The sequence below is a fragment of the Puntigrus tetrazona genome, chromosome 10 (assembly GCF_018831695.1).
Source record: "Puntigrus tetrazona isolate hp1 chromosome 10, ASM1883169v1, whole genome shotgun sequence".
Classification (NCBI taxonomy): Eukaryota; Metazoa; Chordata; class Actinopteri; order Cypriniformes; family Cyprinidae; genus Puntigrus; species Puntigrus tetrazona.
This window is the reverse complement of record NC_056708.1, coordinates 12,377,748-12,399,851: the sequence shown is the minus strand read 5'-3', so window position 1 is coordinate 12,399,851 and position 22,104 is coordinate 12,377,748. Positions and strand designations below refer to the sequence as shown.

At 37.6% G+C, this 22,104-nt stretch overlaps 1 protein-coding gene across 4 annotated transcripts in view; it reads left to right on the top strand.

The window, feature by feature from the left end:
• Positions 1-22,104, top strand: part of robo3 (roundabout, axon guidance receptor, homolog 3 (Drosophila)) — a 119,690-nt gene that overhangs the window by 31,028 nt on the left and 66,558 nt on the right. The gene's annotated exons all lie outside the window — the stretch shown is intronic.

Sequence of the window (22,104 nt, the reverse complement as noted above, 5' to 3'; positions counted from 1 at the left end):
ATATATATATATATATATATATATATATATATATATATATATATATATATATATATATATATATATATATATACACTCCTTAATCAGCATGCAGACCCATTGCCATCTTTTAAAAATAGCAGGGAACATGTATTCAATTTTACTTAAAGACATAAAGGGAAGCGGTATTGACTGACATCCACATACCCTCGCACAGGAATGATTGATATCCCACTTTTAAACGGCAAAACAGTAGTTCACACAAACTTTGTTCGTTCTTCCACAACCAAATGTTTTTACGAGTTCATTTTTCACACACTCATGATTTCAAATAAGTTTGTGATAGAGGTCTTTCTTCATGCACATTTCGTGCCAGCCACTCACTCCAATCTCTTATCCTTCTCTCCCTGGAAATAGATTTTGTCCCGAGGAACGGGCGAGAGGAGGAGACCCATAAAGAATGAAATATTAATTCTCTCGGTGCCCGTGACCTTGTGCGATCGCCAGCGCCGCATTTTATTGTGGGAAATGGGGAGATAGTGAAAGCAATAGATGTTGAAGAGTTTTTCCCCTTGTCCTGCGATAAATGAAATGTGTGACTCTTTGACACCTCAGTTCTGAAGCTTCGAGACACAATATTGAAGAAAGCGGAGGCTGCGGATATTTTAGAAGAAATCAACATGAAGGCACTTCCTCCTTTTATTTAACTCGATAGCTTTGGATGGAGTCCCATGTGGCGCGTCTGTAAGTGTTTGTGTATGCGAGAGCATGTGTGTCACATTCGCCCTGTGAAGGACAGACGTGATCAATAGAGATTATTAATGTTTCATGAGTGTTGCCACATGTATGCGTGCTTGTGCAGTTCGTGGGCTCTTGAGGTGCTGAAGCTACAGGTTCATGGACTTATTGCCATTTGCTGGACCTGTCGTCCATCATTTCTCTCTTCCTCTCATTGTCTTTCTCTCTCCCTTCCCCCTTCTGTCTCCCTCTCTTTCATATTCCCCTGTCAGAATTGCATCTTTTCCCCTCCTCCTCCTCCTCCTTTTCTCCTCTATTTTACCTCTGGTTGTGTACAGAAAGATGAACTCCAGCCGTTTGGAGACATCATAAGGTCACCCGCAATTTAAGACACAAAATCCATACGAGCCAGTGATGTAAGCCGCGAGCCTCTCTATCTCTCCGAAGTACATCAGCTGTTTGTTCTCATTCTGTTTACACAGCGCTGCTACAAGGTAAACATTCGACTGGAATACGCTCTCCATCGACTGTGGTGTGCAAAACTGCATTCAATTACAGTCTGACTTGTGTTTTTTGTCGTTTTATAGAGTTCTTTTGTGGATTTCAGTTCAAGTTTGCTATTCTTGAGGTCATGCAATCGGGGCTAGTTGTTTACTCCAAGTAGAAGTATTGAGTAAAAAGTGTTTTACTCCATAAAGCATTGACTATTAAGATACATTGCATTGCACACACATTTATCTTTTGCTATTGGGGCATTTTGTCACACTTTATATGGAATAAAAAATACATTATACTTACATTTTTATAATACTTACATTTTAGCCAGTAATTTGAAGATTCTTGCTGACTTGATATTCATGGAAAATATTATTTTGAGAAGTTTGACAACATTTATTATACAGACTCTGCAAGTTTACTAAAGATAATGTAAAATTTGTTTTAGTTTGAAACCATCATGCAAAACAATGGCTTAAGAAACATTTTTCATTAAAACCTTGACGATTACCTCTTATGACAACCGATATTGTTTTAGTATTTTTTTAACCATAATATTTCTTAATATTTTAAAGTAGCATTCATTTGAATATTTTGCTAAATGCTAGTTTTAAAATGTTATTTTTATTTTATTTTGTCAAATCAATTGCTCATTAGAATTCCCCTCCCACTATCACTTTTGCAAGTAGCTACTAACGGTCCCTAATTTATTTAAAGCTTTTTAAAACGGGACAGCTCTGCAGTATGTCGAAGCTAAACTTCCTGTTCCAGTAGGAAATGTCAAACACTTGTCGAGCATTTCCTGCTGTGAAAGCCTTGCTTGATCTAAACAGCTTGGCATCTTCGTGTAGTAGTCAGAACAGACAAATTCCATTTCATTCCACAGCCTTTCCTTTGTTTACTTCTAGCTGTTAGCAATACTTCCCTCATTAGTGTAGCGGTTAGCCTTGCGGTACTTCAGAAGCTCTGAACAAATTATCTGTTGCATTTTAATCGACTTTTTGTTTATCAAGACTGGTTTTCAGACATTGTGCCTGTTGCGAGTAACTGCTAACTTTATTCTTCGTCTATTCTGTCTGTTCTCAGCAGTAATTAGCGGGCCGGTTTCAGACGGATAGCTGTGATGGCAGGCAGGCGATGTGCCCAGGAGGGGTGGCAGTGTGCCTGGCGAGGGGTGCTTGGGGGAGAAAGCGGCTCTCTGATGTTTACTTTTGCTGTTTGAGGCTTGCATTAGGTTTGTTTAGCGTTGCAGGATGGTTGAAAGTGGGGCAGCGTGGTTTGATGAGCTGCAGCACATCAAATTAGCATCAGGAGCAATCAGTGATCAGGAGAGACAGCGCTGATGCGTTGGTGTGTCTCGGGGTGAAACACAAACACACATACATACTCGGGCTCACACTAATGTGTTTGACAGGTCTTATCCTACACACCCCAGACTTTCACGCTGTATACAACCCAATCTGATCCACACAGCAACCCAAATCACTGCATTTGTCAAGAACAAACAGCTTTTGTAGTTTTTTTTTTTTTGTTGCGTTAGTGCTTTTGTGCTACGTTTTTACTCCATTGAACCAGACTTTCAATCTTAAATTATAAAAAAAATAAAATACATAAATAAATAAAAAAAACAATTGCATAGTATAAATGAATTATCATATTTTTAAAACACAATAGTGATCCAAAACTAAGACTGTTTAGTTTTGCTTTGTTTATTCATTCACACATTGAACGTTGTTATGCTTCGTGAGTTTAATGAAAAACGTATTTTCATTTTACATTGAATTAATTATAATTCATTTTAGAACCTGTATATAACCAGCAGAGAACCTTGAACATTTAAAATTAAAATTTAATTATTAAAATATGAGTTTTCTAATCTCAGGGTACTTCAAGTAAATATATTTCCAGATGGCAAAAAGTTTGTGAATGCATAATCTGTAAATAACAAATATTTGTGCATTTGAATGCGTTTGAAAGGCAAAGCCTTCAAAAGCTGTATTAATACATTGTTAAATAAGCCACGGAGTAATAATTCAGATAAAAATGAAAGTGTTCATCGGTGGAAGAAGCAGTGTTTAAACGCTTCTTAAACCCGAAATGATTTTTGTAAATCCAGTGGTCAAATGCTGTGTAGCAATGACTCCTCTCTGTCTGAATGGCCACAAAACTGCAAATGTATATAATCTGAGTGTATATAAGAGGTACACTGTATTTAAAAGACGAAAAATAAGAATTAGGGAGAATCAGTAAATTATGTATATTTTTTCCCATTGTGTGAATAACATGTAATCATACATTCAATAAAACTAGGGCTGTCCTTGACTAAAGATTTTTCTGGTCAACTAGTAGTCGTTCATTTTAAGCATTAGTCAACTATTAGTCGCACTATGCTTCATACCAGATTACGTAATCTGAGGATATTTGTTTTCTAGAAAATTAGATTTTTAGAGCTCAAATTCACCAAGACAGAAAGCACGCCCTGCTTGTGTTCATTATTTTACAAAATGTGAAGTTTCATTGCTATTGTGAGTGGACACAAATAAACAGGGTTTTTTTTGCCAATTCAAAAGATGTATCACTTTTATCTATATGACAATGCCCCTCTATCCGTCCTGTAGTGAGGTACTGTTCACTTGAACAGGCAACATTTCTCTGGGATAATGTTAGATTGAGCTGCCATGTAAAGTTGCTACTATATACATCTTCCAGATGAAAAGCCATATTTGAGTTGGATGTCCTGCCTGATGACTGTATTAACACATAGACCAGCCGTTAACAATCCGTCCTTCATAGACTTCACGCTTCCTGTGGATTTTTTTTCTGTCCCTAAACGAGCAATACAATTTTGCCTTCTCGTCGACTAACGGTTAGTCAACTATTAGGGCAGCCCTAAATAAAATGTAACTGTATTCTGATTATGAGTATTTCAAAATGTCCGTATTTGTGGAATTTGATTACATAATCCAGATTGCATGTAGTCAGTTACTGTACATCTCTGCTTGTAGTCGTATTTTTGTTTGCCTCATTCCCAGTCAAATTTTGAAAAAAAAAGCCATGATTGAGTATTATTAAACGCAATACATAATGTTAGCAAGCAAAAAGTTGCTTACTGGCTCAGGGTTTCCTACAATCAAGTCTCTTTGATGTGGAGGTATGATAAGCGGAAAAAGTAATAATAATGTTTACATCGTAATTGACCTATTGGTAAGCCCCACCCCCTTAATTTCTGTTACTACCTCAGACAAACAAACAGAGTTTCTCACTGTTTTACGATGGCAGCTGCAGTGTGAAAACCTTATCCAATGATTTTTTGCACATTTTGGACACAGACGTCTACTAAATGGGAATTAAGTACTTATAAAATATTTAGAAATAAATACGGTGGATAACTGGAAGCGAGGGATCACCATGCAAGCGGAGAAGTCTCATATTACAGTTAGTCATTTGGCTTTAGCCATTAGCATTAAATAGGCTGTATTATTATACCTCACAGCCTCTTTTTTACTAAGACTCTTTGTAATGTGTTATTATGGTGCTGGAAGAATGATATTTCCTTGTTATTCTTACTTAGTCTAATATAAGAAGAACAGACTCGACTTGACTTTGATATAGCGTTGTAACTAGGAACGGTTCGATTGTTTCTCTGGCGCAGTTGCTTTTGCATTCTAAACTGTCATTTGGGATGCATTGTAGCGACCGCTTTCCCTTTGGGTGAGCGCGAGAGCAGTTTATCTAAGAAGCAGAAAGATTACTCAGGAGAAAATCTCTTTCTCTCTCTCTGTCTTTTCCTGAATCACCGTATTCTGTGCCTGGAGGGGGCAGAGGAGCAGAGAAACAGAGAATGAGATAATTGTCACTCTTAATTGAATCCCAAGAGCATTTAAAACCCTAAAGACGATTGGAATCAAATAGTAAAGTTTCCTGTTGGTTTTGTCGGCGAGCCTTTAACGCTCCCTGGATGTTGCGTGCCATGTTTTTGCTGAGCGGCTGCTGTTTTCAACACTTCTCTCTGTCAGAATGATTCTCCCCTCTCTCCACCTCCATTCTTCTCTGAACAACAAGTGCACCTGGTCTCAGCGCATGCAGCTTTTTTTCTTCCTCGACTTTTTTCCCCTCACTCTTTGTCTCCCCTCCCCCTTGTTCCTGCTTTTCTCTCCTCTGGTCTCAAGCTTAATTAGGGAGATGCCTGCCTGATCAATAGGACTCCCTCTCGGGAGAATGTGCAGCTACGGCCGTGGTGTGTATATGGGGGATGTCGATTGGAGAGAGGGCAGGGACAATGCGCCATAGGGACAGACAACAAGCCGGTGTGCAGTGGTCTCTCTTTATAATCTGCCCACTCAGGAGCAACACACACAGGCACAAAAAACACTCGCTGTGCTATTTTCTCTGAGCATCCCGCCTGCAAATGATCTCCTTAATCGGGAGCTCTCTGCTGAGGCCAGGTGCGGAATGCAAAGCGAACGGGAGATGCACCGAGTTTATTTTACAGCACTCTGCTGGTATCTCACAGTACAGCTGCCTCCACAAAGACCTGCTGGACAGGAGCTACACGAGAGAAAATGCATTCATGTACACTGTCATTGCAGCTTGGCAGATGTATAGGCTTTGATCGCAACCGTTGAGAAAATACCTGTGCTGCAAAAAAAACTGTATCTCTCCTTTTTGTCTTTGAGAGTGAGCACTTTGAGAATACCAGGGCTGCTATTATCAGTATCAGTAAAAGTTTTTTGGGGTGTGTTTGGTGATTACCTGGTACAAGGTATGGTCACAATCAGGTGAAAGATATCCATATATTTACATTGAAAGTGTAAATGAGGCAAGGACTGGAATATCACTGTGCAGTTGTGCTCAAGCTCTTTTCTTTTTTGGAAGTGGAAAATCTTTTCCATGTCCAACCTTAGATTGCTTTTATTTTTTGTTTCATTAAATTGGATGTTTTGGCCAAAGCAACTGTATTAAATAAATGAATGCATTAATGATTAATGAAATGTTTTTAAAATGGAGTGCAATGCCAGATAAAAGATTTTAGTTCATTTTTTAAAAATAAATTAATGGTTTTATTAAAAATGCATTAATAAATGCATTAAAATGATCAAAAGTGACATTAAATTACAAGAAATATAGTGCAAATAAATGCCGTTCTTTTGAACTGTATATTCATAGATGAATCATAGTTTAAAGTGCCCTTATTATGCCATTTATAAGCCTCCTAATATTGTTTTGGGAGTCTCCTTCAATAGGTTTACATGCACGCAAAACATGTGTTTAATATCATTTTCCAGCGATTCTGCCTGTGTCCCAATGTGCATACTATCCATAAATTCTATGTGATATTAGTAATTTTCCATACTATTTAGGGCAGAGAGGGTGGATAGTATGCACACCTGGATGTCGGGCAAGTCTCTCTAAACCGCTTTCCGTGAGCATACTCTGCTCTGATTGGTCAGATGGCCCAGTCTGTTGTGATTTGTCTACAGCTTACGGCAGTCATCATTAAAATGACCAATGTACTCGTCACAGAAGTGGGAGTCGAATTACTAATAACTCGTTTAGGCTGTATAGAGTTGATTCTTCATTTTGGATGACAATAATTACTTACATAAAATCTTACAGATCCCAAACTTTTAAAGTTAGAGAAATCTCAGTTCTTCTGGATTCACATGATAGGCTCTGATGAGACCAAAATGTTAAGTGTTGTATGAGATTTGACAGTTAAGAAAGTCTCCTGTTATGCTTTGCTAATTAACCACCTAAAAGCCACCCAGAACACCCTAGCAACACCCTGACAACCACCCAGAATATGCTTACTATTTTGCACAGGCAAACATTCATAACATTTAGTAAGATCTCATTAGGTAGTTTATCTTCCTGAAATGTACCCGAATAAACCTCGCCGATATAACTACTTGCAAAAACAAGGCCAACTTTTAGTTTTAATGGTCTCAGGTAAAAAAAACTTGCAAATTAAAATCACATGCCGAGTCAAAAGGCCAGAGAGGAGAAGTGAACAAATGCAGCTAATTTGTTCCATCGGCTAGAGAGTCAAATCTGTTTGCTAACAATGCAGGGGTCTGCAGTCCGTGCTGGCACGAGCGCAAAGCTCGCTTTGGACCGACGCCGTTTCCCGTGGCAGTTCTCGCTTCCTCCCAACCGCTCCGACTTTCCATCCCGAGCATCCCTCCTCTCCATTCCCTAAAATCTGGCTCAGACAAAAACACACACCGACCAGATCCGCTGTTTGCACTGGACTCTAATGAGAAACAATGGACACTGATGCGAAAATGTGCCACAATTAGCAAGAGAGCGAACGAGAGAGGCATACTTTATCATTTGCAGCTTGTCCGATTAGTGCCAAGTATGCAAATAAATATTAACTGGGCATTTTAAGACTGTTTGCTGGAAGCCCAGCGGACAAGAGCTTCTGCTCTCCTCAAAGGCTCCAGAGATCCAATCAGTCCCAGCTGTCTTATTAAGCGGCTAAATATAGCTCAGTTTGTTAGGTGTGCCGCACCAGAGGAAGGAGGGTATTTTTGCAGTTATCTTTCTCTCTTGCCACCCCCTCCACCTCCCTTTTCTCTGGCTGATAATTAAGGACTCATGGAGAAAAACAGGTTTTACTGGGTTATGGGTTGACTCAGGTGTTTTTGTTTTATTTTTAACAGCTTCGTCTCCTGCACACGTCTTTCTGTGTATGTTTGACGCTGATATCTCTGTGTACGTGTGTCTGCATAGCGAGTTCCTTTGTCTCTGTGCGCGGTAAACCCTCCGAGGACTGATTACCAAATTGCCCCGCAGCAGTACGTCAGGAGGTTGTGTGCGCGTTTGTGTGGTGGGATATTGTTTGTTGTATTAATGAGTTACATATAAGTGTGCCAGGAGTATTGGGCATTGCCAGAATTCCTTGCTCTTGGCGACTGTTTGCTGTAAACCTCTGGGGTTCGAAGGCGAGACGAGAGTAACATGTTAATTAAGGTTTTTATCTTAATTCTGTTTGTTAATCTTTTCATTTTAATGCGGCCGGGATGAATGAAACTGCCCCTCGCAAGTCAGTTGAACTTCATAATGCTATTTTTTTGTTAGCGAATTCTGTATTCTCCCCTCAAACCGTCCGTTAGATAGATAAGATCTCGGCTAGCATGATTATATTTGTTGATTTTTCTGAGCAAAGTCTTTTGGGAAGCAGACGTGCTATCCAATAATTGCTACCTTGCGGCGGTGTGAGAACCATTAGCGCTCATCGCTATGTTGAAATTTGAGAAAAGTAGCTGTTTGAAAGTGGTTTTTATTTTAAGCCAGGCGTCCGGGCCTGTCAAATGGAGCGTGCCCTTGTTTTATGAGTGACATTGAGGAATTAAGGTAATGTCAGCTTTAATCCGCTCTTCAATATTTAACTTTGAAGATGATTACACTTGCGGCTCTGTCATAATATTTAAATGTCACATCTGTATTCACGTTTTGTAGCAGTGCGGTAGCCGTGAAGCAACAGTTTGCGCACCTTTTTCCAGGTCCTCTGAGAGCTGTGCATGTCCTGATGTATGTGCATTTGTTAGTAGATTGGTGAGTGTCCATCTCTTGTGTTGTGTGTGAAAAAAATCTCTCTTTTATTGGCAGCTGCATTTGAATCTGATTTGACTAATGATGCTTGCAGCTAAGATAACCCAGAGGAACAATGCTGTGTCATCTGATGAATACAAAAAAATAAACCCACTAAACATTTTTTTCATATTGCACCAAAACAACAGTTTTTTTTTAACTCTTAAAAAATAAGCATGTAATGAAATTGAAATCGCAGATTACATCACATCATTTATAATATTTTTTTAAAATATAAAAGGAAATATTTCAATATGTGTGTGTATATATATATATATATATATATATATATATATATATATATATATATATATATATATATATATATATATACATAAATTAATAATAATAATATATTACTAATTTTAATTAAATTATATGCACATATAATATATATATGCACATATACACATTACAATAAAATATTATATTCTATATTTAACACACATATGTTACTATTACTATCATTATTATATTATGACATTTATATAAAACGTAAAAAAAATATATATATATATATATATATATATATATATATATATATATATATATATATATATGTGTGTGTGTGTGTGTGTGTATACTGTATATATAAACACTCACACACATACACATACAATTATAATACTATAATAGTATATATCCATATACTTTACAATATTGTATTTACAAGACTACATTCAAACATTCACACTTGCGTTGTTCTTATTATATTTTTCTCTGTAATTTGTCATTTCTCTGTATCTGAAAGAATTGTATAACTTAATTGTATAACTCATTTGATTCATTTTAAAATCATGGTGTGCAAATCTTTCATTTATGTAGACTTAATATGAATAGCTGTGCTAAAACGTTTGCAACCACAGTAAACACATGTTTAAAACACGTTTAAATGCACACAGAAAACTGTCTGGCTTTTTGACCCTCATTTTTATAAAAACCCACTCTTGCTCTTCTGGAACACAACAGTTGCCAGTTACTGCCCGGTTGCACAGTTAAATGTGCCCTCTAATGTAAAAGTACTTCTTTTTATGCATGTGTACGGTATTCAAACATAATAATGGCCCCTGCACAACACCGCATGACATATTACTCAAATAGAAGTGGCTCTAGGCATTCAAAATCCACCCCTATAGCTGCATTATTTAAATGGCTGTATATAAGGAATAATGTTTATTCAGAAAGGTTGTAGGAGTGTTACAGATTGATCTCAGACTTGAATTGGCAACATAAAAGAGAGAATTGCAAGAGAACATTGATTCAATCAAGAAAATCCATTTAGGCTCTCAACATTTTTACCTTCGAGAAATCGAGTGTATGAATGCAATCAAACCAAAGCGTGCAATCTAAGGTTTTTTTTTTTCTTTCAGTTTCCTATAAAATATATTACAGTGAAATTCCCAGAGTGCCTTTTAATTAAGCCTTTCGCCGTTCCAAAATGTCCAAGTGGAAAAAGTTCTTATTTGTGCTCTCGTGAGGTGAATCCGTTCACCTTTCCTTAATGCTTTCCATATAAAGAGGTGTCTGTGCAAGTCTGCTGTTCACAGAGCAATGGGGTCAAAGGTCAGGAACGACTAGCTGAGCAAAAGTGGGGGGCTAAACCGAGACAGCTGCCGGTGTGATATCCGTGTTTCGAGCGGAAGCTTTAGTGATTGACAGGAGCAGAGACAAAAGCGGTCTGTGTGAGGCACGTGTCATGTGACAGAAGGCGTCTGTAGACGTGTGCGTTCACGGTCCAAATCCACTCCGCAGTGCATAAGGATTCGTGAGGATTCAGCAGCCATGGGAAAAATAATATGCAGTCTGCTCAATTTGGCTGGGATTTAGGGGACATGCAAATGAGCTCGTTAGGCGAGGGCTTTGTTTGTTGTTTATTCGTGTGGGTGGGACAGACACGTGTAATTTGTAACCCGGCGCATCACCAGATACCCAGATGGACTAATAGTTTTGGTGACCGTTGCACAACAAAAGAGGATGTTAGCGCGTATAAGTGCGTGTTTGAATAAGCGTGTGTCGATATGAGAGACAGTGACGGGCAGCGTACAGCTGGCCTCCAGCCTTTATCTAAGAAGAAGTCACAAGGGTGAAGAGATGGACAGACAGCTGGGTATCTCAGCTATCCCGTAACAGTGCAAACATGGCACTTCCCATGTGTGGGTAGGTCAGTCTAAATGCTGATCCATGCAACCTGGCATTACACCGCACAGCTTTCTCTCTCACTCCCTGTGAGTCTGTTGTTCTCCGGGGTGTCTTTCACTGCTAGCAAATGTGTGTTTTATGTGTAAACTTTGCTTCTTGGCTGACGGAAAATGTTAAAATGCCCAGTAATACTTATAGTTTATTGTTTAATAATAATGAAATGTTGCTAGGCTGTATGGTTCTGGATGTCAATAATAGTCTGATAAATGTTATTTATTGGACGTGAACTACAGTAAAAAAGGCAATGTTAAATATTGGGACAATTTATAATAGGTTTTTATTTCAGTATATTTTAAACGTAACTTCTGCATTATTACTCCTGTCTTCGGAATAATAAGCTTTCCATTGATGTGTGGTTTTTTAGGATATATTTAGCTGAGATACCACTATTTAAATACATCTGGAATCTAAGGGTGCCATAAAAATGTGAATATTGAGAAAATCGCCATTAAAGTTGTTCAAATTAAGCTTGGAAATTCTTTGTTTAATAAAAAGTTAAAAGAGTGTCATTTCCTGTCATTTCCATTGAATGCATCTTTGATTGACAAACGGTTTCAGTTATTTAAAATATGATACAATGTATTGTGAGAGCAAACTTTTAAATAGAACTGTACATCCTTCAAAGGCTTATAGTGTGAATCTAATGAATGAATCAGTCTTTTATTTTGCAGCCTCATTTTTTTTCCTGTGTGAGTGTTTAAAGATCCCATCTGTTTGAGGACCAATCTCATGCACCCGCTGTCTTTTTTTTCCTCAAGCACACTGTTTATTTCTGCACTATAAAAGTCTCTGAGTTATAGGACCATCCAGGTCTCGTCCTCCATCCGTCCTCTGCTCAGAGCCAGACAGGCCATAGCTTCAGATCACGCCAGATTCTTCCAGGTCAGACACTTAATAACTCCAGCACTCTCATTTTCTGTCTGTGACTTTGCATCCTGGTCTGAAGCTAGTTGTTGATGTGTGTGAGAATCCATTTCGCATTTGGTTTTTGATGAAGATGTATTTGGGGTGACTGGAACTAGGTCGTTCTGCCTGATTAGGGAAACGAAACTTGTGTCGGTCTTATAATAAACTCTGCGCCAGTGCTGGGGCTGTGACAGCAGAACGAACTCCCAGATACAGTTTATTATCTTTTTATTAGTCTCCCCTTAAGCTCCCTCTGACATTTGGTTACGTTCTTACTCTAATATGACTCATTAGCACACTTAAAACCGTCTGCTGTCTGCTGGCCTGGGGAGAGAAGGTGGAGGAAAGACAGATACATTGACTGCAATGAAAGTAGAAGATCTGTTTAGAAACGCGCTTTTGTTTTCTGGTCTAGATCTGGCAGAGCACTCAAAGGCCCACATTACTATAAAGATAATTTCACATTTATTAAATGAAAGGGTACTTCTAAGACAGCAAAAATAAATAAAAAAATAAAAAAAATATATATATATATATATATATATATATATATATATATATATATATATATATATGTATATGTATATATATATATATATATATATATATATATATATATATATATATATATATATATATATATATATATATATATATATATATATAGGGTTTTATTTGCTAAAACAGATCTTTTCTTTTTACATTTTAAAAAACATATTTAACATATTTAAACATATTTAAAAAAAAATCTATTTTTTTATTGTTTTGTGTTGGCTAGTTGTGTTTTTTTTTGTTATTTTTTTACATAATCAAAATAAACTGTAGTTTATAGAGATAAATTAAAATACACAAATAATTTTTGCGTTTTATGCATAGGCAGTAGTTTTTTACTTTTACTGGAAGTACTTTTATTTTTTTTAGGAATATTGTGTATTATTTACTACATTTTGTGTACAGACAAGATTTCGTTTTACAGTTTGCAACATCTTGCTAGTTAGTGTGTAGGTGTAAGCTTATTTGAGTAATTATGCATTTCTCAAGGCATAAAAAGCTGTTCTTCTATATTTACACAAGCAGATGTGTCATATTAACTGATATGTAAACTCTTTTAGCACATCAATATTGCAAATACAGACGGAAGATTGCTTTTTTTTCATAAGGTAAACATTCTGCTACTGTGATGATGTCCATGCATTGAACTCGTGATGAAATATTAGTTACTGAAGCGTCTTCCCAGATTGTTTACATTCCTTCCCATCATCCCTTGGTTTTCAAGTGTAAGCCTTAACAACAAGTTTAGTGTGACGATAAGACTATACACAGGCTCTAAGGGTTCAGCTGGTGATGAAAGCCTCGGCTAAATGTGTCCCCACTGACAAACTGGACAGCTGTACGATACATACACCCTGTCAGCAGTGTTTTAGACCCGCTGAGCTTCGGTTGCCCACCAGCTTTGTGTTTTTTGGCCCAGTCTGTGTTTTAGCGTCGCCTTTGCGCTTTCACTCTCGGGGCAACGACCTTAGGGATGTTGAACTCTGAACCCTTAAATGTTAGGTACACCTGCTCCCACAGCGGCCAAAACAGGTGTGGACCAATCAGACGTGGAGTAGTCTATTTAAAACACAGCCTTTTACGACTTTAAAAGCATGCAATCAAAAGGCTAATTATCCGTAACCCGTTGTTCCTTTTGTGTTGACCCATATGTTGAAAGAGCTAGAAAATATAAATTAATATGACAGTAATGGTAAGAAATAACAATTAAATTACATTTTCTTTGTCTGTTTTTCTTTTCCTTCCCCTGTGAAATGAAATGTTTGTTCTTCTTTGTGTCATTACACTAACATTGTTCTTGCATGAAAGCATAAGACATGCCTTAAACTTGTTATAACTCCCAGAGGGAGGGTTACGGGCAGTGCTGTTGTCTGTAACTCAGGTTGAGAGGCCGGCCTATGTGTCCAAGCATTAACATATATTTCAAAGTAAGAACTGTTCACAATGGCAGTGAGCTCTGGGTTGGACCTGAGGCCCAATCTGCCGTGTTTAGCACATCTGACTCCCTGTCGGTGATAGGCATGAGCTATTGTCTACCAAACAACAGCAGCCTTGAATTTGGCCTCTGGCGGCCCAGGGGACGGTCCCCGCCACTCTCTCCCAGGCTTGGGACGCTCCCCAAGGCATCACACATTCTCGGCAGGGCTCGATGTTCCATAAATAAGAGAGACATCATTTGTGGCACACACACAGAGGTTAGACCAGCTGTAAATCAGGAGAAAGTTAGGTGACATTACAGCTAAAATAAGCCACCTCTGATGTCACTATTAGGAGAAAGTGCGGTGTACAATGACAAAAAAACAAGACACGAACAAGAGAAGGTGACGCATGTAGTGTTTAGAAAGGAAAGCAAAATAAATGTTTACATTTTTTACAATGGGTTTGATCCATGGAAAAGCTACGGTGAGTGATAGCCAAGGAGCTGCTGTGCAGTTACTGAGGTATTCTGAATGATGAAAAAAGACAGAAAATAAAAAGGGAAATAATAGGCAAACATTTGATGGGATACGAGCACTCACGGGCTGCCATGTAAGCGGACAGATCGCATATTTCCATCAGTGCAAATCATATGTCACGGAAAAAACAATTGTGGTGTATGACGTCAGTTGAAGTAAATTGAATGTGTCTGGCTTCCAGTGTCATCCACGTCCAGCTATTTTTAGCTGTTCAAAACGGCTCAAGTGGATAGTGCATTGATCAGGCGGATAGTGTAAATGCAGACATCGAATATGGGCCACTAAAAAAAATATGGAAGCTGGACATAAAAAAAAAAATCGTATACTGTTGTCAACATTTGAAGTGGATTAGAATTGGCAAAAACATAAAACAAAAATGCGCTCTTGCCTTAAAAAAATTAAAAATCATCCACTACTCTATAGTCAATAAATAAGAATTTGGCATCAAAACCTGCACTGTAAAAAAAAAAAAAAAAAAAAAAAAAAAAGTTCAATTGTGTCATTGCTTAGTGTCATTCACGCAAATACTAAACACCATAATGGTGATTAATCTGAAAAATGCAACAAAGATTAATTTAACAACAAAACATGTATCATCCAACCCTAATAAACATAACTAATAAGAAAAAAACTAAATTTTAAATGAAATGCTTGGAATTCTGTGAATGTCAGGTTTTCCCTGTAAATTTGACAGGAATTTACCATTAACCATTTAAAAGGTTTTTACCGTGGCATTTTCACAGTTTTGTTTCCTGTTAAAATAATTTTTGCAGAGTGGTAAATACAGCCTTTGTAGAATTTGTAGAAAATCTTGCATAGTTTGCCTTTTTTGTTTCGATATGGTCAGGGTTTAGAGAGCAACCATAATAGAAATTTCATTCTGTACCTGTGCTTCAGGGATTCCAGTTTCATAATCATACCTCACATCTGAAGGACCCTCTTTGCAGACTCACAAGTGGAATCCCTGTCTGCTCTTGAACAGGAGGAAACAGAATTCTTCACATGGGAGGAAACGTGTATTGGGACTATAGAAATACTTCTGGGGGTTGTTCTCATCAGAGTCTCTCTGCACAGCAGACCGTGAGGGCTTGTGTCTCTCAGTGGGATGGGGCTGGTCTCCATGCGTGGTTGCTTTTTACATAAAGCGTGATCAGCGGTACACAACATGTGGGCCTAATGGTGAAAGCTGGCACAGGCTTAATTGGCAAAACTGTGTTACGAAGTCCCTCTGTGCTTCTGTTGGTGCTCACCAAGCTTGTGTTGCTTATATTTACACCTTTCGCTCTCATTTTGTTTCCAGCTCTGTTTCCATTTCTCTCATTGCCTGACTTTCTTTTTATTCCTCCTTACTCTCTTCCCATTGGTGTTTATCCATTGTGTCAGAGAGGGTTTATTCTTTGGGTCCCGGCTTGGTGCAATGATGTTCTAAGTCCCCCTGGCCAATCTCTCCATGTTGTAAACAGGCTTTAGGAATGTTCTAGTGCTGGATTACTCTCTGCCCACCCTGCCTTCATCTTGAGTTTTACCCCTGAGCAGTTTTTGTCCAGTGCGGACAACCTGAGAGAGCTAAGAGATAAAACAGTAGTGTCACTCTTATACCAAGCAGAGCATTCTAGCTCTGACACACCACTGGACCAGATCACTGGAAGAAGAGTTCACAATAAAATGCCTAAGAACAAAATGAAAAGTTGCCTTACATTTGCAGTTTCAAGTATCCAATTTATTATGTTTTATACATACAGTGTTTCTAAGGCATATTTAGAGGGATTGAAAAAATTCACAAGTTGTATGCAACTTTTATCTTTTATTCATGTTCAGTGCCAAACGGATTCTGATTAAGAATTCAGGCTTTTTCCCCAGCTATGTATGTGTTTATTTCCACATCAAATTATATGGCAATGCACTATATGCTTAATGCAATAACTAATTGCTAACAGATGGTAATCTAAATGTGAAATTATTTAAATATCTGTTATATATGCAAAATGTAATATATACATAAATGCTTTAAATGTTTAAACCGATTAGGCCAATATTGATTGTCTATATATATACAGCCAAAAAAAAAATTTGTTTTTGCCACTAACTATAAAAATTATTATCAGACTATTAGTACCAGAATGAACATGGATGGATGCAAAATATATTAACTGTATATCATAAAACATATTTTTATTTAATATTTTTATTTTAATTTTAATTTTACAAAAATAATGTTTAATATTAGACCATCAATACTGACCATCAAAATCCACTAAGGTTATTCTGTGTGCTTAAAATGTGTATTTTGTCCTTCCAAAGAAGATAGAAAAAGAATAAACCAGTCCAGTGTGTAACTGACATTTGAGGTTAAATATTATATAAAAGCAATAAAGATTTTTTCAGCCTATTTATGTAAAAATATGGTTCGCAGTAGCATTCAGTGTAAATTGTAATAATCTTAATAATAAATGCGATTACAATTTTGAGGGAATAATTGAAAATGATGGTGTTTGGTAGAATCGTGCAGCCCTTGCATATGAGTTCAAAGTTGTAATTTAAGTAGTACTTTAACAGTAATTTAACAGTTTCATAGAAAATGATTTAAAGCTGCATTATCTATCATTGTTGTGTTAACCATACAAACTGTAACACATCAACTTTTAATTTATTGTAAAAAAATCATATATATATATTATAAGTTTGAATCTCATTGACATTTAATCAAAATCAGCATGGCGTTGAATATGAATTTCCATCTCCAGATCAGCTACTAATCCCCACCTGCATAAGTGCAATAAGCTGCGAGTTGATAACATTGATTCCTCACTGTCTCTCTGTCGCCTCCCACACCGAAACTGAGAGCAGAAGCTATGTTGTGATACACTAATTTGCATTTTAGTCAATATGCAATGCAGTCAAATGAGTTACCCTTTGCATATCTAAAAGCATTTCTGTAGCCTATCCATGATGGAGATGCCGTTTGTCTATTGTGCGTTGTTATCCGGTGCAAACAGCATGGAATTGCCTGTAATGAGTATTCTCAGACATGCATATTGTGAGTCCACTTAAACGCATGCTTGTAGGCATGCAACCAGCTCATTTTGACTTAATATATTACACCAAGAGAGAAATGGCCACTCTGAAGAGATAGCTAGCATCAAACCAGGCTTCTCCGGACCCCGCTATAGCCAAAGACTGTGTGTCAGAGCATATTTCCCTAGTGCTACTAGCCGTTGAGGACTGTAATTGCTGTCACCTCCCTCCTGGATCCAGCTACAGACTGTGGGAATTGGAAGAGTCATTTCATCTCCAGGGAAACGAAATGATGGGCGCTCCAATTTTCCAGCACAAGTTGAAGGGAAAAAGAGGACGCCGAACATATCATTAGCGAGCCGCTAGTACATCTCTAGACTAAATTACTAGCTAACCTGCTCAGGTCTTCCTCAAGCGTGTACAAGGAAGTAGCTAGTCAACAATTACCTTTAGCAGTGTTTGGTGGATTTTTGCGGTTGAAATCCAGTCATTTCATTTGCAATTGGAAATTTAGATCGAGGCAAAACATTTTCCCACAATATACACAATTGTGTGAGGGTGAAATATTTAAAGTGCAACTTAGCACAGCAAAAATTAAGTTTAGAAAAATAGACTTTTTCATTCAGTCTACCATCGATCCAAAAGGTTTGCACAATACGCACTATTAAATTTACTACAGTATGCGCTATTCTCAGTTTTGTGATTAAAATGCTGAAATTTCAAAAGGATTTCCCCTCACAGATTTTGCAAGTTCAACTCATCACAGCTCATCGCAATCTTAACAAGTTTGTTGCAATAAGTTTAGAATCCTTCATAAAGATACACTTCCTCACTTTCAAACGATTTAAGAGCAATCGAGAAAGTTCCAATTTATAAAATCATATGATATTCTCCGGCAGATTTGCGATTGCGGTCACATTTACCATTGTTCAGTGGATTTTTTTGCCCAGCAAAATCCAGTCATTTCAAAAGGAATCTACACAACTGGGAAAATTTGGTGTGCGAAAATTTGCTTTGTTCTTATATATAATCCAGTTATATAATTGAAATGTAACTGCACATGTACCAACTGAAATTAGCTTGAAAGTAACTTGTATGTACTATATCTCTACACTATTGCTGAAATTTGCTAATTTGACTGCACTTTAATAGACTTAAGCTCATCTAACTAAAAAAAGAGTAGTATATTCTCAAAGCTAACCAATTAGCAGCCACCTTTGAGAGGCTTGTGCATGCAAGTCGACCTTACATATTTCCTGTGCCAAGAATGTGGCCGTATTACATAATTAGCTCTTGAAACCAGTCATCTCCTTTGAAAAACAGACCTGCTAACACATAAGGGGTTAATGTCAGACTTCCTTCCGAGTCTGTGGTGTTGTGCCGCACATATGACGCTAACAGAAGGGGCTCGGTCGTCTGATACACACCAATTTCAGCCCCTTTCAGGATGGTGGAGGAGAACAGAGGGACCTTCTCGCTTCACAGAGCTACAATTAAGGGGGCCTCAAAAAGAGGGGCTCAAAGACAAAGACAGAGGTAGAGCGAGATAGACCCAAAGAGGGAGAGAGAGAGTGACAGACAGGCAGGCAGAGGTAGGGAAAGTGGAATATTAATGCATTGAAGAGCAACAGGAAATTGGGCGTCTAAATGTGTGCCCGTTTCCCCCGGGATGATTAGTAGCAGCCAATCTCATTCAAAAGCAGATCAATGTGGAGATATATTGTCATTTTCCAGCCGCACCCTCTTAATCAATTAATCTATAATAAGATGGGTGCATCTTAAAGGGCCAGTGCTAGAATGAACAGGTTTCGGGTTGAGGATCCAAATGCGTGTTGTTTGTGTTCATGCATGCGAGATGGAATAAATTTCATAGATCTCTCTAATTGAATGGTTTAAGTTGGCAAAACAGAACATGGTTGATTGTGTTTGATTTGATGCTTAGGCCACTGTGTATAATCAAGCAATTGTTCTCAATCACAGAACAGCAAATAAGCACATTGTTGCCAGGTCTTTTGTTTTTTTGAGCCTTTGTGCAAGTTCTTTTCATTTCATATGTCTTTTGGCATCTTTCCCTCAACTGTCATATGCAACACTGCTTTGGGCATGTGGGGGAGTCAGAGTCTTTCCCGTTACATAAGGACTCGGTGTATTGCTTTTCACATTAAATGTCATTTGGTCTCAGCATTCTGTCAGTCTCCATGGCGATCGCAGCGTGATGGGCAGTCAATATCTTTTTATGTGGATTTTGGCAGGAACACATGCTGGACACATGTACAAAGCATGTCAATATGTGCTTTAGGTTTTGGTGAATGTCACCAGGATGCGATGTAGTGCATTTTTCTCATTTTGCCATTACAAAATCCTCTTTTTATTTCAACGTTGTTTGTCATTAGTTTCCAAATTTTAACAAGTGGAGCTTATTAGATAACTCTGGTATTTATTTATTTATTTTCACATTTTGTGTATATAGTATCGGAACAGTCAGTGTTGTAAATAATTAACTTCTTTAAACAAATGCTGTAGTTTAAGCTTAATCTCTGAATATTACTTTATTAAAGCCTTGAATACGTCACATATGTGTGTTCATTTGTTCTTTGGGATGTGCTGAGCTTTAAATTCACTGTGTCAGATGGCTTGGCCCTTGTTCAGTGTGAGTTGTCAGGTGTTCATGGTGCGGCTGATCAGTGTAATAAATCACGTTTTGCTGGCACAGACACAAGCGGCTGTATGGTGGATGGGCTAATTACTTATAGTGCTATAGTGCGTTTTCAGAACGTTTTCTGCTGTCAGTGCTGATTGCTCAACACTGATATGATGTCTGATACGTTGCCACCAAGGTGCATTTTTCTTTTTTTTTATCTTTGCATAGCTTAATTGAGAAATTTGAAGTCAGTTTTGCTGCCACCTTATTTGAGAGGTTAAGTTAATTTCTATTGATAAAGCCTCTGGATTGGCTGTACATAATAGCGTCTTTCAATTGGGTGTGTAAATTAGTGGACGTCTTGTGTGAAGGGATTGCTTCAGGCACGCTTTTCACTGTCATTTATCTTCTTTCCAGGAAAAAAAAAAAAACGCTCTTGTGTTTATTGCATAAAACATTTTATAGTTCTCAGACGAATAAGGCAGATGTTAAATAACACAACAGCAGAGTGTTTGCGCCACTCAATGTGAGAAAGATTGAAGAACTCATTGTTAGCTTTTATAAATTCAATGACAATTTGTCATCTGCAGCGATGTTCTCCGAACTCCCGCTCTTGGCGTACTCCTGCGACTGTTGCTTAATGGCATCATTAAGACGCGATGATGTGATGTCGCCATAACTCTCACCCTAATGTGATTATTCAGCTAAATTCACAGACTGCATGCTCGTCCTGACGCATCCAGCTGATGTTTTATGGTAGCTGGAGCATGCTGCATCAGTCATAAGAGAGATGAAATGTATTTAGGGGAAAACGGAATCATGTTTTATTCAATTACACGCCGAAGCTCAATTAATCAGTTTTTGCAATTAAGTTAAACTTGCTCATGCATCATACATGAGGACAATATCAAGGGTAGTTGCTCCAGAAGCTCCCTGCATACTCCAGACCGTCCTCCACTGTGAACATAATGGAAGAGAATATATTACGTTAGGAAAATTAAGATAAATACAACCCCTAACTTGCATGTTGAGCTTTCGGTCTTCAAATTAACATGAAACGCAATTTGTTGGTTAATTTTTAACAAATACACTCTCATTATAGTGGAGAAAATGGCTGGGATGGAAAGAGTGAAATGCGGTGAATACAAAACAGCCCTCTTTTGCCTCTTTAGTGATTCATTGCTGTTATTTGCCAGGGCTGAATCCACCGTTATCATCCGCCATCATTACCTGTCTCAGACAGAGGGTCTTCTGTGTCGTGTCTCATTGTCTGAACCTCATACCACACTGATATACCTCTGATATTGCTTTTCACTTCTGATCTAGTCATTCCCATGAAACAATGGCATTTCTGTGATTGATGATTTGCTTAGAGCCCGGAGTCTTCAGGGGCTGATTGATACTGCTTTTTTGGAGACGGAACAGAATTTAAAGGTAATCGTGAAATGAATTGCACTGTTTTCTTGCACCTTGACTTACAGGGATCTTCATTTTAATGATGATTAAACTCGGGCCTCTGTATATACAGTAGCACTGCAGTAGTTCTTTAACGAATAGTTGATTTAGAAATTAAAATCCTCTCATTTAATCACCCTCACACGTTAAAAGTCTGTGTGACCTTCTTTGTTCTGTAGCAGTAATTCCATATAATGTTCTAGCAACACTTTTCCACGCAATGAGATCGGGGCATGCCCGTTTTTGCACCATAAAAATTGCACCATAAAAGAATTATAAAGAAGTCCAAATCCATAACAAAACAAATCAGTACTCATTCGGTTGTCCTATATATTTTTACATTTTAGTTATATCTTAATAAATATATTTAAATTAAATGAAATTAATATTTTTGCAAGTTTGGCTGCTTTTAAACTTTTATTTTGTCAGTTTTGCAGTTTAGCAACACTTTCTGAATTCATTTCCATTGCAGAAGAGCTAAATATTCTTCAAAATATCTAATTTTGTGTTCCAGAGAGGAAATAAAAGTGGAAATTTTCACAGATTTCTCATTTTGAGTGAACCTTTAATTCG